Raw genomic sequence first — 14,163 nt, forward strand, 5'->3', positions numbered from 1 at the left:
AATATTCCCCTGATCAGCAGAGGCAGACTCATTCCCAAGTGATAATCTCTTTTCTGCCTTCAGATAATTCCTGTGCCTATATTCTCCAGCTCAGGTGCTTATCTGCTTCCTTTCCCATCGTTGCTGGATGCGTCACTGTCTTTATCTCTCCAGCACCCCTCCGAGGCAGGCAGTGCTGTTATCCCCAGGTACCATGCAGAAACCAAGGGTCGTGATGAGCAGCCTGTGGGACTTTGCCATGGTCACGCTTGGAACTTACAGTAGACTGCAAGTGGCCCCCAGGGTACATAATAATGCATTAAAGCTTTGTTTCAGTGCTCAGATGGAGGATGAGCAGAAAAAGAAACTCCATCTCCATAAAAAAGGCAAAGTCAGGGTGTATGGAACTACTGCATCCAGTCCCTGGGAAAGGCAGCTGAGGTTCAGCAAGGTCTTAGGGATGAACTGCAATAGGGCCAGAATTTGAAGATGAAGGAGCCAAGCTTTTCCTGGAGCTATTGCATTGCTTGGCACTGGAGTAGGATTTAGGGCAGCCCACATTTGAAAAGGAGTCTGCTTGTTTTGTGAGGGCACTGCTCAGGGAAAAGGATGCAATTCTTGCACAGCAGAGATTGGAGAAGACTGCTTCCCTGCATGGGAGCTCCAGTGACCAGGACAAAGCCTTCGTGGCAATGCACACAGGCAGCAAGCAAGAAGGTCACTCAGGATGCGAGAGCTTTGCCCACGCTGTGGCAATGCAGAGGGTACCAGCACTAAAGATAAACAGCTATAAGAGGTGTAGATAACACAATGCACATTCTGCTGGCCAAGCAGAAGAGATCAGGGTTGCAATTCATCCTTAAAACACAATGCTTCATCCCACCTTGTCCTCAGAGCAGAGCTGCATGGTTGCAGCCTCACCAAAACGCTGCTCAGCCACAGAGCCCACCTGCTCTGCAGGACAAGCTCTTTGCTCTCCATCCATTTACCAGCCCTGGAAGCACAAACACGACCTCTCCCAGAGCCAGATGCCATCGCCTGCTTGTCACAGCAAGCTGCCGGCTGCCTGTGTCGAGGCACAATCTGACAAAGTGCACCGGATGAAATTTTCCTGGCTTCTGTCTTTAGATAAGGCCACTATCACTGACTCAACATATTTTATGTATAACACACCCGATGCAAAAAGCATTCAAGCATCAGGCTTGTTTAAATGTATTTGATGGTATCTGGAAAAGCAGTTAACACTTCTCGGCTGGATGCAGGACGCTCAGGATGGCGAATCACTGCAGCAGTGGCCATCACAGCTTGTCCTCTGCGTGCCAACCCACCTGCCAGCAGGGCAGAAGGGAGGGGAAGGACGGCGGCTGGCAATGTCACCTTCCTAAGGCTGTGATGGGGATTTGGGCAGCCCTACTCTCTGCGGAGATCTCGGGAGGAGCTGCTGGAGGAACAGCGTGTCCTAAAACAGCCCTTCCACATCCACAGATGTGAAAGTGGGGCCCTTTGGCCAGTATGCCACATGGCAGCTCTGTGACTGTATCCAAAAGTTTTCTGGGAACCTGAGGCCATCATCTCCCTGCCAACACCTGCGCCACGACTCTCTTGTGTTTCTGCAGTTCCAAGACCTCCAACATACACCTCTACCTTCAGTGAAGAAAAGCCTCTGATCACAGTATCACCAAGTTGCATGGAGTTTTTGCCTGGGTTTGACCTCACTTTCCACTACCAGGGTAGAAAGCGATCATTCAGATAAACATACTCCAGCAAATTAAAATGCCACCACTTTAGTGGAGCTTTACTTTTTTAAGCTGGATTTTACAGGAACACATGAGAAGCAGATAGAGGCAAATTACTCCTAAGGCTTTCTTTCTACTTACAAGATAGTTCTTAATCTTGAATTTATGATCCTGGATCCAAACTCATGTGCTAACTGTAAGAAAACAGAAAGTTTTGGTGTGCTGCACTGAAGAAAATATTACATACCATTCCTTACGAGCTAGTAGAAATAGCACTGTGTTGAGGCACGTATCTATTAGCAAGGCACTGGCACAGGTTGCCCAGATTGGTGGTGGATGTTCCTATCTCTGGAGACACCAAAGGTCAGGCTGCATAGGGCTCTGAGCACCTGATGGAGCTGTGGGTGTCCCTGCTCATTGCAGGGGGTTGGACCAGATGGCCTTTAAGGGGCCCTTCCAACTCCAATGATTCTCTGTCTGCTGGGATTTAAGGTGCAGGTATTCCCATTTGGTGATTCAGCTGGGGCTCCCCTTGTCAGTGATGGAGAGAAGCAAGATCTGGAACTCTCTCACATGCCTGTCCTCCTCTTCTTCTGGTGACTGTAAGGTGGGACCAGGCAGCTCAAGGCCAGCAAAAGCACCATGCAAACGCGGTCACCACCCATGGAGAAACCCAAGTGTTCCTACCTGATCAGACTGGGAATGCAGGCAAAGCACTTTCCCTGTCTTCAACCCCTGGGTCTCCACCTGCAACGCAGGACTCACCATTTGGAAAAGCACTTAAGAATTTGCAGATGAGATTCCTCAGCTGCTGGGCTGGGGTGCAAGAGGAGGAGGAGGCGAGGAAGAACACCGATGCGTACATGTGTTTGTGTACGGATGGTGGCTGGGGCTGGTGGCGAAGGATCCTTTTGTAACCATCAGCAGTTCTCCATGCTTTCATCCCAGGCAAAGATTGCATTTAACTCCCAGGGGTCTTTGCTTCCTCAGATCCTTTTCAGACTGAGCCACTGTAGCACTGCAGATAGTTTTGGGTGTCCTTTCATTTTTTATATATATATATTTTTGACAGTATTAAATATATACTCCAGCGAGCCATAAATCAGTGGTTTATCAGAGAATAAATCATATCTATAATAAGGGACCACTTCTTTTTAATTGGACAGTGCATTAAATTAAAGATATACTTCCTCAAAGAATACAAAAATGTGTCAGCTAGCCTTCTTTAATGAATTTTAATTTTAAACCACCTTTTCTTTGAGAGAAAAGCTATTTTCCCCCTCTCCAGTAAAATTATATTCTAACTCAAGGATTTGCTGAGTTTTATGGGCTATTGTATTCGCACCACTTTATCTTTCATTCCTACAGCAATAGAGCATCCTTTCGTACAGGTTCAAATTGGGTTGTGTTGAGATGAGTCTTTTAGCAAATGAATCTTTGTGCATGCAGGAGGCGTTTGCATGCGCATGAATGTGCATATGTGTGCAAACAGAAAGGGCGCATCCCCAGCATATTCAGTTGCATGATATTATTCCAAACTTCTTTTCCTTGGTGGGTTTGGAGCAGGGATCGTTTTCTTTTTTCTTTTTCTTTTTTTTTTTTTGTTTTGCTTTGAATTGCTGAGTAGTGTGCTGAAAATTCTGTATCCTTGTCATCTTCATTTATATCTGCTGTAGTATGACTGATTCTGGGTGCCGTCATTTGCCTTGGAATGCTGTGAAACCATAGCTTTTTATTCCCTCCTGCCACTATGCCAAATTCTGGAGTTGCCAAATGAAGGCCTCTGCCCAGGTTTGTATATTTATTACAAAAATTACTCATTGTTCTACAACTTAAGTCATAAAACAGGGCCGCATGGTCATCATCGTACGTAGTGCGTTAAGCCATGAAGCTTAATGTTGTATACAGTACGTGCTTATTCCTGCATAATGAGATAGGAAAAAATAGAAGACAAGTTTTTCTTTTTTTTTCCTTTTTACCCCCAATAAAAATCTTCAGAATCACGATATAAAATAAAATCCCCCACTAAGAGTTTGGGGAAATGTTTTGTTTGAGTGCCCCCGGGCTAGACAGATTGGTCAGCTGAAATCAAAACACTGCGAGGCATCTTCTCCAAGGAGCACCTGCCATCTCTTCTATCTATCTATTTCAACTGCCAGGTTGTGCCTGGGTCCTGACATCCCCTTCTATTAGCAGCTCTCATATCAACCAATGTGCCTCTAGAACAGCTTGGGAAGAAGAAAATGGCTCTCTACAGATGAGGTTTGATCTGCTGGGGTGAACACTGTGTGTTTTATTCTTGTATGAACCAGCTGCAGTTCAAAAGGATAGTGCCTGGCCTGTATTGGGAAAATACCATGCAAATGTGGGCAACATGAGTATAATAACAAGGATGTAACACAGCAGTATGTAAGGAATGGTATGCCATCTAGCGTGTGCTCTTTGGTTAATAAATGTTATTTACCTGCTTGGCTTACAGCGATACATTTCTCTGCTCTGTGTGGTTTAACAAGGCTGACCTCAGGTTTTGCTCCATGCTTCATATTCTAATTAGCTCGTGCTGAACAGATAGTATGTCAGGTGGGCCGTCTGCTTTACTTCTTGGCACAAGAGCCCTGGAGCTGCAAGGAGAACCACGAAGGCTGGTGTCAGAGTGGGGTTTGCTCCCCATTTCAGCGAGCAGCCGAACACACCAACAGAGGAGAAGTTAAGGCAAACTGATGCAGAACACCTGGTTTCTTCTTTCCCACGGTGACATCCACCATGAGTTTCCCTATCCTGCATCACCCCTCATTGCTCTGGCATCACCGCCAGATCCTAAGGGGAAGGTGCCCATGGGCGCAAGACCTTTGGTTGCAACGAGTCCCACCAAAATGACAAGGCTGCCCTCGCAGGAGCGCAGAGAGGGGATAGAGGACACCCCAGAGCCCTGAGGAAGGCCGGTAGCCCATCATCCCTCTGCAACAGGCTGGGGTTGGAGGGCGTCCACCTCCTGGAGAAGGTGGGAGGGAAACGGGGACGTGAGAGCCTGCCCTGGCACGTGGCCAGGCACGGCCGTCGGGTGTGATGTGCTCTTGGATTTTATTTAAATCAGTAAGACGGGAGGACAGTTCAGAGCACTGGATTAATTCCACTTTCTCCCTCTCTCTCTCTCTCTCTCTCTCTCTTTTTTTTATTAGGAAAATAAAAGAGACTTTGAAATATTAAGAGAGAGTGGGATTAGAGCCCTCTCCTGCTACCCCAGTCTTTCCTCCCCTATTAATTTCCACTTGATTAGAATTCTTTTTGAAGTATTTAAATATGGACAATAGGAAAAAGGGAGGGTGAAGTTATTGAATATCAGTTAAACTGTATTAATATAAGCTCAGTTCCAGCTTTTATATAGATACTTCATATATATGTATAGTTTCCACTAGGAATAAAGTAGATCTATCCCTCCTCCCCTACCTAAAGTAATTATGATTTAAAAAAAACTATAATGAAACTCTTAAACTTTAATAGCCCATTTATAAATCCCCAGCTTAAAATTTAAATGCTTTAAAAAAAGTTTTAGAACTGTAGAAATTTGATTTTTTTTCCTTTTTTTTCCCTCTCTTCTTCTTCTTTTTTATTTTTTTTTTTTCCTTTAACGTAAGAGACACTTTTATACAGTAAAACTTTTGAAGCAGTGTTTCAGGAGCAGCCACCCCTGGCCTTGGTGGCAACTGGGGTGCAATGGGGCCAGGGAGGAGGCTGTGGGGCTCTCTGTGTTGGCGAATGGAGGTGGTAGCAAGGTGGTCCTGCTGGGCTCCCAAGGGCCGCAGAACCACTGGAGACTTCCAGCTTCTCCATCCCCAGCATGGGTGGCTTGCCATTACACTGGGTATGATACAGAGGCCTCAAGATTTTCCTCCATTACGATATGATGCTGGGATTGCTGATGGAGGGTCTTGGGTCCCTGGGATAGACAGTGCTGGGCATCCCCACCATGCTCATCTTGCACCTCTTGATGCCTCACCTGCCAGGATCTGAGACATTCTTTGTGGGGCTTCATTTATAAATCAGTCCTTTTATAAACCAGATTAGGTATCTCCATCCAGAGTCATAAATCCTCTCAGCTAACCTAAGAACTGCAGTTTGATTTACAAACCATGACTTTTCGCATCAGATTTAACTCCCTGACTGACTTCTGTAGAGTTCGATTGGCTTGGAAGTCGGGAAATAGATTTACAAATCCTAAAACAGATTTACAAATCCTAAAACATAATCGCTGGCCATGCCAGTAAGTTCTAAGCAAATAATAATAATAATAATAATAACTACTGTTAATTTACAAACACTTCTTTGCATTAGGAATACAAGAGACTGATTTATAGCACAGGACTCTGAGGTCTTGTCACCTTTACGATAGGCTGTATAGATCCAGCTCTCACATTTAAATGCAAAACTCAGATCTATAAATCTCAGTCTTAGGATGTTCTATCTCTAACTGAGCCTGACTTCTATTGAGGTCATAGACGTGAACCCAATTGCTGACACCAGTTCCTCTACCCATGAGATGATCAAAAGTTGACCCTGCTACCCATGGGAACACAACACCAACCATGCAAGGATGAGGGGCTGCGGTGGAAAACTCTTTAAAGTCATGATGTTTAATGAGATGAAAGTGATTGTCCAAGGAGAGGACATATTTAGGAGCACGTGTTCCCCTGCCTGATGGGTTGTGGCACGTCCTCAGAAGATCTGTGTTCCACATCCTCCCTCTCCAAGCTGCAGCATTCCTCAATCCCATCTCCTGGGATGGGCTTAGCACTAAAGTAATCACAACTCGTGTTGCTGTGCTCTTAAAAATGCACTGGAAGCAGTCCAGCTGGTGTATTTGGATTGATTGGCCCTGCTTAAAGAGGAAAGAAAAGAAATGTCGTATCTACTTGAGAATAATTTCTTACATAGCATTTTGAACACATCGTGTCGTTTCTCTGAGGTGGTGGCCCTCTGTACCAGATTCAAGAAATAAACACTCTAATCCAGCCAAGATTTCTTTGCAAATGGTTGCTAATGATGCAAACTTCCATCTTTCTTAATGTTCTGGTGAGACTTAGAGGAAAAAATCTTGTCCACAGTGTTAAAATGTTCTCAAGTATCATCTCAATTCAACCATTTCTTTTTCTCTATTTCCTCCCTTTTTTTTTTTCTTTCTTTTTTTGTAGCCTTCAGTCTCCCAGATACACATCATAAAGCAATGACTGTCACTAACTCATTTTCCTCTTCACAAGCACCTTTAACAGAAAAATCAGCAGGTGTAAGCACGAGGAATAAAAAGGCAGATAACAATGAAGATTTCATGGACACTCACAGAAACGAGCATCCAAGCATAACTGTTGCAATTAAATGATGGGCAGCAATCCTTAGATGACATTTTGTAAACTGACTGCTGAAAGATGCATCTTAAGAATCAACACTGGGGCAGGAACTTGAGAATCTGGAAGAGGCCGGGGAGGCGAACATCACCAGAAAGCTTGGTCTTCTTTGTTAGAGAGAAGCCAATGGGTTGATGGTTAGTCTAGTTGGTGTTGGTGATCGTTTCCAATCTTCATGATTCTGTGAATCAGTTTTAGGAATTAAACCCCTCCACTGAAGAAGGGATTTAACCTGTGGGTGAGTTTTTCTATCTTCTGCAACTTCTTGTGCTGGCTGTGCTGGTAGCTCAGGCTGTCTTAGGGAAACTGGTGGGACTTGAATTGCAGAGCAATGCCAAGATCCTCCTCACCCCCCTCTTTGAACAGGACTTTGCATGTTTTGCTCCTATTCCATTCCTGGCATCAAATGAATAACGGTTTGTTCTCCTCCTGAAGAAGGACATGGCACTAACGTTACCCTGGCCCAAACATCATCCAAATGCAAGGAGAAAGAGTGTCCAACTGGGTCTGATTTCCTTCCTCCCATCGAGAAGCACAAGAAAATGCCATTTCCACTCTCCCCTCTCCAGAGAGATCTCCTCACTAATATTGTTACGCTTTCTCCAGACACCTCCTCCACCATGTGCCCTCAGGAGCTGCTAATAATAATATTGCAAACCCTATAATAAATATTGTGATGGCTGCCTAACAGGCAGTCGAAAAGAGGCTGAGGATAAATAATAAAAAGGAGAGAGAGAGAGAGTTTTCCATTTATCTGTGCTCGTATGTGCACGCACGAGAGAGGGAGAGAGAAAAGAGTTAGCTATTAAAGATCCTGCATAGCCACGGGCAAATTCAAGCCTCGTTGTCTCCTTGTGGAGACCTTTTTCTTAAAGCAGAGATTACTCTGGCGGTTCAAGGTGCTATCGAGCTCTAACCAGGGACAATTACAAGGCTCCAGTTGGAGCCTCTGAGACGATGCTTATGTCTGATAAGGTTGAAGGGGAATAATGGAAGGAGGGAAATGATAATGGACTGCTGAATGGGTGGGTTGAGGTATCATTGCCATAGAGCCTGGAGACAGAAGCATTGCTGATGCAGAGAGGGTTGGTAGGGTTTTTTTCATTTTTATTTTTATTTTCCCCCCATTTTGTTTCTATTTTCCTTACATAAGGAAAAAAAAAAAAGGAATATCTCTGAACATAGACTTCAGAATGATTTTTTTTTTCTCTTAGCCCTGAGCAACATTAATAATACCACTCACCAACAAGTTTTGAGCCATGGGAGCATTCGTAAAACAAGCCTGTGCACCTCGCCTCTCACACTGCTCAGGTCAAGAGGTTCAAAGAGCATTTTTCTTTTTTCTGTCCATCAGCACTTCACTGAGCACCAGGCAGGACCCTGCAGCTGCTCTCAGATGACCAAAGACTGAACGTCCCAACACCACATGCCCAAACTCAGCTCTGGGCTGCTTCTCATACCCCATATCCCTCCCCTCCCTTTCTGGTCCATTCTCATCAACCTGTGGGCCATGGTCTTCATAAAACAAGGATTGCTGGTAAACCACAGGAAGCACCAGTAAAGTTTTCATTACATTACCTGATTCAGAATGGACTGTGACCCAGAAATGTCCATTTGTCTCTGTAGACTCTAACATGAGCCTGAGCAAAGAGTACCTGTTCACCTCTAAAGACAATGAGATAACCCCACCTTTGAAATATAATTCACTTTCCTCCTAGGTTTTAAATCAGTAGAGATCTGGGTTTTCAGACTCTTCCATCAGAGAGCATTGAGTTTGGAGTAGTCAGATGACACTGGGATCTGGGGCTAGAAGGCATCTAGGACAAGCTGAGAGAAGAACAAGCAACGATAACATTACAGACTTCACACCACCACTGTGTTAGCATTATAGAAGATAGAACCCTCACCATGTCCCACGTGCTCAAACTGCACTGCATGGTGCGGAGATGATCCAACAGGTCAGAGAGTTGCTTCCACTTGTGGGTCTTCAGTTCCTCAACACTTGGAAGTGCAGCAATCAGGGTGGACGATCACTGCAACACTTACAGCATCACTGATGGAGACTTCGGAGCACTCAGTGTGCCCTTGCAGGTTAGGGGGCCCAATGGACAGACCACCCTGGGGGGCAGTGCCAGTTCCTGTATGCAGAGCCAACGTAAGCCCTTAGCAGATCTTTGGTGGGAAACAGAGGTCCTTGAAAGCTGGGTCTTCCAGGAGGGTCTGAAAGCACAATAGCACTGGGAGGAGCTGGAGAGATGAGATGAGCATGAAATGTATCCAGAGACAACCAGACACCCATGGCACATCCATACAGAGGACACATAGGAACGACAACATGCCAAGCCATGTACATCTCAGGTTGAATATAAGGAAAAGGCTCTGTCCCAGAGGGTGGTGGGCATGGAATAGCTCCCAGGACAGTGGGCACAGCCCTGACCTGCTGTAGTTTAAGGAGCATTTGGACACCTCTCAGATGTAGTGTCTGAGTTTTGGGTGGCCTGTGTGGAGCCAGGGGTTGGACTCAGTGAGCCCTGTGGGTCCCTTCCAGCTCTGAATGTTCTACAAATCCATGATTTCCATTCCTTAGCTGAAACATAAAGAAGGAAAAAAAGAAAAAAAAAAAAAGTGAGCTGGTGTCACTCACAACAGTTGAAAATACTTCATGTTTCCTCCCTTGCTACTTCCATTTACTTTTCCTCTGTGCCACATTTCTCACCTTGAGCCTTTGAGTGAGCCAAGAGCACAGATCTCAATAATTTAAGGAGCCCCAAATTTCAGTGTGAGCCTCCCATAAGCCTTCCTGCTCCTCTCCAGCAGTGCCTTGTCAGAGAAACAGGCAGGAGAAAAAAATCAGGTAATAGATGGGGAAATGTCTTTGTGTTCTCTGCCATTGTAGCGGGCTAAAATAAAGAAGCTGCTATGTGATGCCGGGAGAAAGGAGATGATATCTGTCCAGGTTATACCCTGGATACTAAATCCAAAAGCATTTCAAGCAAGATCAGTTGGCTTTTTTTTTAAAAAAAAAAAAAAAAAGTTGATTTTCTTTCCAGCTCTTGGAAGTGAATCTATTTGGTGTCAGGCTGAAAGAAGACAGCGTGTAAGTAACTGAGAAAGTGTTTACTCAGTGAATTAGTTCAGCTTTCATTGTGCAGAGAGGATTATGGCCTCAGCAGTGGATGAGCTCCATTTCAGGCTGGAGTGGCTCACTTAACTACCTCCAGGGCAGGACTAATTATCATAGGACTTAGGCCATTAAAGGGCTTTAACTACCAGTGCTCTCTCCCAGGTCTGGATTAACTGTTTGCCTGGAGCAAACTGCCTGGATAACCATTCAGCCTAATGGTCTGCTTTGATTCCTCTGCCCCCGCTGCCCACCCCTTTCGCCTTTAAACTTCACATTACTGGCAGATCTGGAACAATAGCTACGAATATTACTACCACTGCAGCAAAACGACAAAGGGGTTTTGTTATAGGGTTGTTTTTTGGGTTTTTTTTTTCCCCCCCTCTCACGCTTCATCACTGCTGAGGTAATGTAAAGTGCTATTAACCATGGCAGAGGGCCCTCACCTGGCTCTGCTGGATTGAGAAGGGCTGCTTCAAAGGCTTGACCCCCAAGGGAAAACACAGGCATGCCCACGGAGCTGGGCTCTGTCTTACTCTGCTGCCTACACGACAGTAATTGTGGCAGAAGTTACTCTGCATAGAAATAGCAAAATAGCTGTTGTGCCCCGAGGTGTCAAATAGCCAAAGATGAGAGATGAAAGTGAGCGGAAGAAGAGGTTGGAGTACAGCAGGTTTCAGTGAATGGTTTGCCCAAGGAAACAGATGGAGGCTGTGGGCAGAGGCCGCTCTGCTCCTTCTCATTAACAAAAGGTTTGAAAAACTCTTTAGAGGTCCTCCTGGAACAGCAGGCTTCTCATCTCTTCCAGGCTGCCATCACATCTGGGTTGGCAGTGAATGCTCTTCATTCCTGAGTCAGATTCTGAGATTTCCTCTCCACCTTCCACATTTTTTTGGTGAGTTTCTTTTTCTGGGAGGGGGGGGGGAAGGAAATACCATTTAATGCCAATCCCTATGCTGAGCACACAAGGCCCAATGTGGCAATCACTTACGTGCACAGATGACCTTATTCATCTGAGTAACTTGGCTGTTTGGGGAAGAGAGTTTGTCCAGTCAAAGCCCGCAACATCCGCAGCAGCACAGATTAAAAGCTGAAAAGTGTATCTGTGCTCCTCCACGTATTTATGTCCTTGGCAAATACATAAATAAAACAGATATTTGTGCAAAACAATATATAAAAATCAGAATGATTCTTGTGGCACTTCTCTCCCTGCTGTTATTAAACCAGCACAGTGTGCTCAGAAACACGATGTGTACAGCAGGAGACGGCCCTGACCCAAATGAGCAACACTTATAGGTGGCAGCTTCCTATGTTCAGAGCCTGCTCAAAGTTAGGAAGCTTGCATGCTCAAAACACTAAGACAGATCTAAAACTCCTCTAAAAGAGGAAGATGTTTGGGCATACATACAGAGCAGATTAAACCAGTTAGGACTGTCTGAGTGAAGACAAAGGTTTGCAGCCAGGTCTTGCTGATGATGTGACCTTGAGCCCTGCCAAGCCCAGGCACCAGCTCTCCTCTACTGGGATCCTTCTTCTCTTCTTGTTCTTGGCATGCGGCGTTGCATGGCAGTGCCTGTCCAGCAATGGGCTTTTCTTCTTTGACACTTTTCCCCATCCCTTTGTGCACAGTCTTACCGGGTTATGCATTTTGTAGCCCAGCTGACAGCTTTCACAGCATTTTTCAGAGCTCTGTTGTAAGATGGCCAAAATCGCGTTCGGCTGCTTCGTCTATATGGAAATTGTATAATTTCTACTTTCCTCTGATCTCTTACTCTGAGGATAATGGGGTTTGGTACTTTCCCTTCTTGCCCCTGCTGCAGGTGTGAACCAGAATATAAGACAAACTGCTTGCTGGAGTGCAAGTTATTTGTTGTTTGCAGATGAACGGAGGTGGTTTTCATTTCCTGTGATTCCGAGCATTAAATTTTTCCCCCTCGTCATTTACCCATTGCATGACATCTTCTGCTTTCAACTCATTCATTCCTCGTCGTGTCTGAAACCTTCACGCTGAAGCCCATCAAGGAAAACGTAACCGAAGGAACTCAGTAGGAAAAGAAGTGAAAAACAAAACAAAACAAAAAAACAGAGGCAGTTGAAACAGCAAGCAAATATCTTTGGAGAAAAGGCATTTCTCAGAGGAAAAGTAGAGCATCTGAGGATTTCCTTCTCGGTACCAAGGGTACTCCAAGCCTGACAGTAACGTCTACCTATAAAATCTATCAAGAAAGCCCCCAAAATGAAAATCAGGACTGCAGTAATCAGGGAGTGAATGAACCTGCCCTGTCCTCAGTAAGAGAGCACCAAGATGGCACTTTCAGGGGCAGCAGCTCTCTTCCCGTGTGCCTGTTCATCAGGGCAAGACTCTGCCCTGCTCTGCGGAAGGAAGGATGCCTGTGGTGAGCCAGGAACCCTTGTGCTAAGACCAGGAAAGCACGTCCTGGCACCTCTTTCCCTTACTTCTGAAATACAGCTTTCCCACCTTCCCTCCAAACTGCAATTAACTTGTAAACGTACGCTACAAAATTAATTTTCCACTCACTGCTGTTCTTCAGTAGCTAAGAGGAATTAGGTCAGTAAAGCACCAACGTGAGCTCTGATAGGACCCTTACAACAAGATCTGTCCTCTTACAAAAGCCTGCAAAACTAATGAACCTGGAGCAGCTCATGCACAGGGAGCCCAGGATCTCAAGGGAGTGCAAACCAAGCCCCTTGGAGATGCTCCACCCAAAGGTTTTTGTGTTCCTATAGACATACCTCTGTGTTAGAGAGCCACAAGTTTGCCACCACCTCACACGAACAGAGGTTCTTCTGGGCTGCAAGTGCAAGAACTTCATGCTGTAGATGCAGAAAACCTTGGTGGGAGGTATCTGAACGTGTGATTGGTTAAGAGATGGGTTTTCCTGGAGGCTGATTCTATAGGAGACAGCTGTGCTGAGGAACAGGGAAAAGCTGTTTGAAACAAACAGCAACATTAGCCCTGGCAACTGAAAACAGCTGCTCTAGAAAAAAAGAAATAACCCATTCCCCCCCACACACAATAGCATGTTATGGGAGAACAGCTAATCTTGTAGCATAGGCACAGAACTCAGCGCTGGGAGGAGATAACAAAGACCAGGGGCTCTTGTGTTATGGGTCAGCTGCTGGCCCCCAGCTTTACGTCTTCTCAGCAGACACAACAGGCACTGTCACACAATGTCACTATGCCTGCGAGAGATAAGCTCCTGGATGAAAAACAGCTGGCTGGAGCTCAAGCCAGGCAAGATGGAAATGATGCTTCTAGGAAAAAAAAAAAGAAAAAAAAGCCATTCAGGCATTCTGGCCTTTTCTAAGACAGTGCTGGTGCTGTCTTCCCCCTTGCGTGGAGAGAGGAACGCCAATGGTCTGGGGCTGCACTTAAGGCTCAGCCCATCCCAGGCAAACTGCTCACACTCCTGCTTTTCTATTTCGGTATGTGAATTCTGGGAAGGCACAGTCCTTCACTGAGCCTGGACTGAAATGCCTCTTCTCCAAGATGAGGCTTCCAGCACCCCATCAAGGTGAGTTCCAATGAGCATAGGATGCCAATGAATCGGAGCTGATATCATCTCCCTACCCAATCGTGAACCCATTTTGGAGGCACAGCATCTTCTATAGGAGAGGAGACAAGAAATGGGTGGAACAGCAGGAATACTTGGAAATTCAAGGAAGGAGGTGTTACATCCATTTTGACCCCTGAGCTCTTCAGTCCTAATGAGCATTATTAACAGGGAGGGAGTTATTCCTCACGTGGAAGAATTAATTTATTGTGTTTTCATCTGGAATTAAACTTTCCCATCTCTTCTTCTTCCACAGCTTCCAAAATAACCTCCCATTCTAATTCCCAGTTTTCTTCTCCCTGCTCAGGAAGAATTTTTCACACACTTCCTTAGGAAATCTGACAAAAACAAGA

General features: G+C 45.4%; 1 long non-coding RNA gene across 1 annotated transcript; it reads right to left on the minus strand.

Annotated features, from left to right (window-relative positions):
* Positions 1–1,053: 1,053 nt before the first annotated feature.
* LOC124417085 lies at positions 1,054–13,058 on the minus strand. The gene is made up of 3 exons (XR_006930847.1): positions 12,990–13,058; positions 10,682–12,276; positions 1,054–9,701 (listed from the first exon to the last, which is right to left on the minus strand). It is a non-coding gene; the product is annotated as an uncharacterized LOC124417085 (long non-coding RNA).
* Between the last annotated feature and the right edge of the window lie 1,105 nt (positions 13,059–14,163).

The sequence above is a fragment of the Gallus gallus genome, chromosome 9 (assembly GCF_016699485.2).
Source record: "Gallus gallus isolate bGalGal1 chromosome 9, bGalGal1.mat.broiler.GRCg7b, whole genome shotgun sequence".
In the NCBI taxonomy this organism is placed as follows: Eukaryota; Metazoa; Chordata; class Aves; order Galliformes; family Phasianidae; genus Gallus; species Gallus gallus.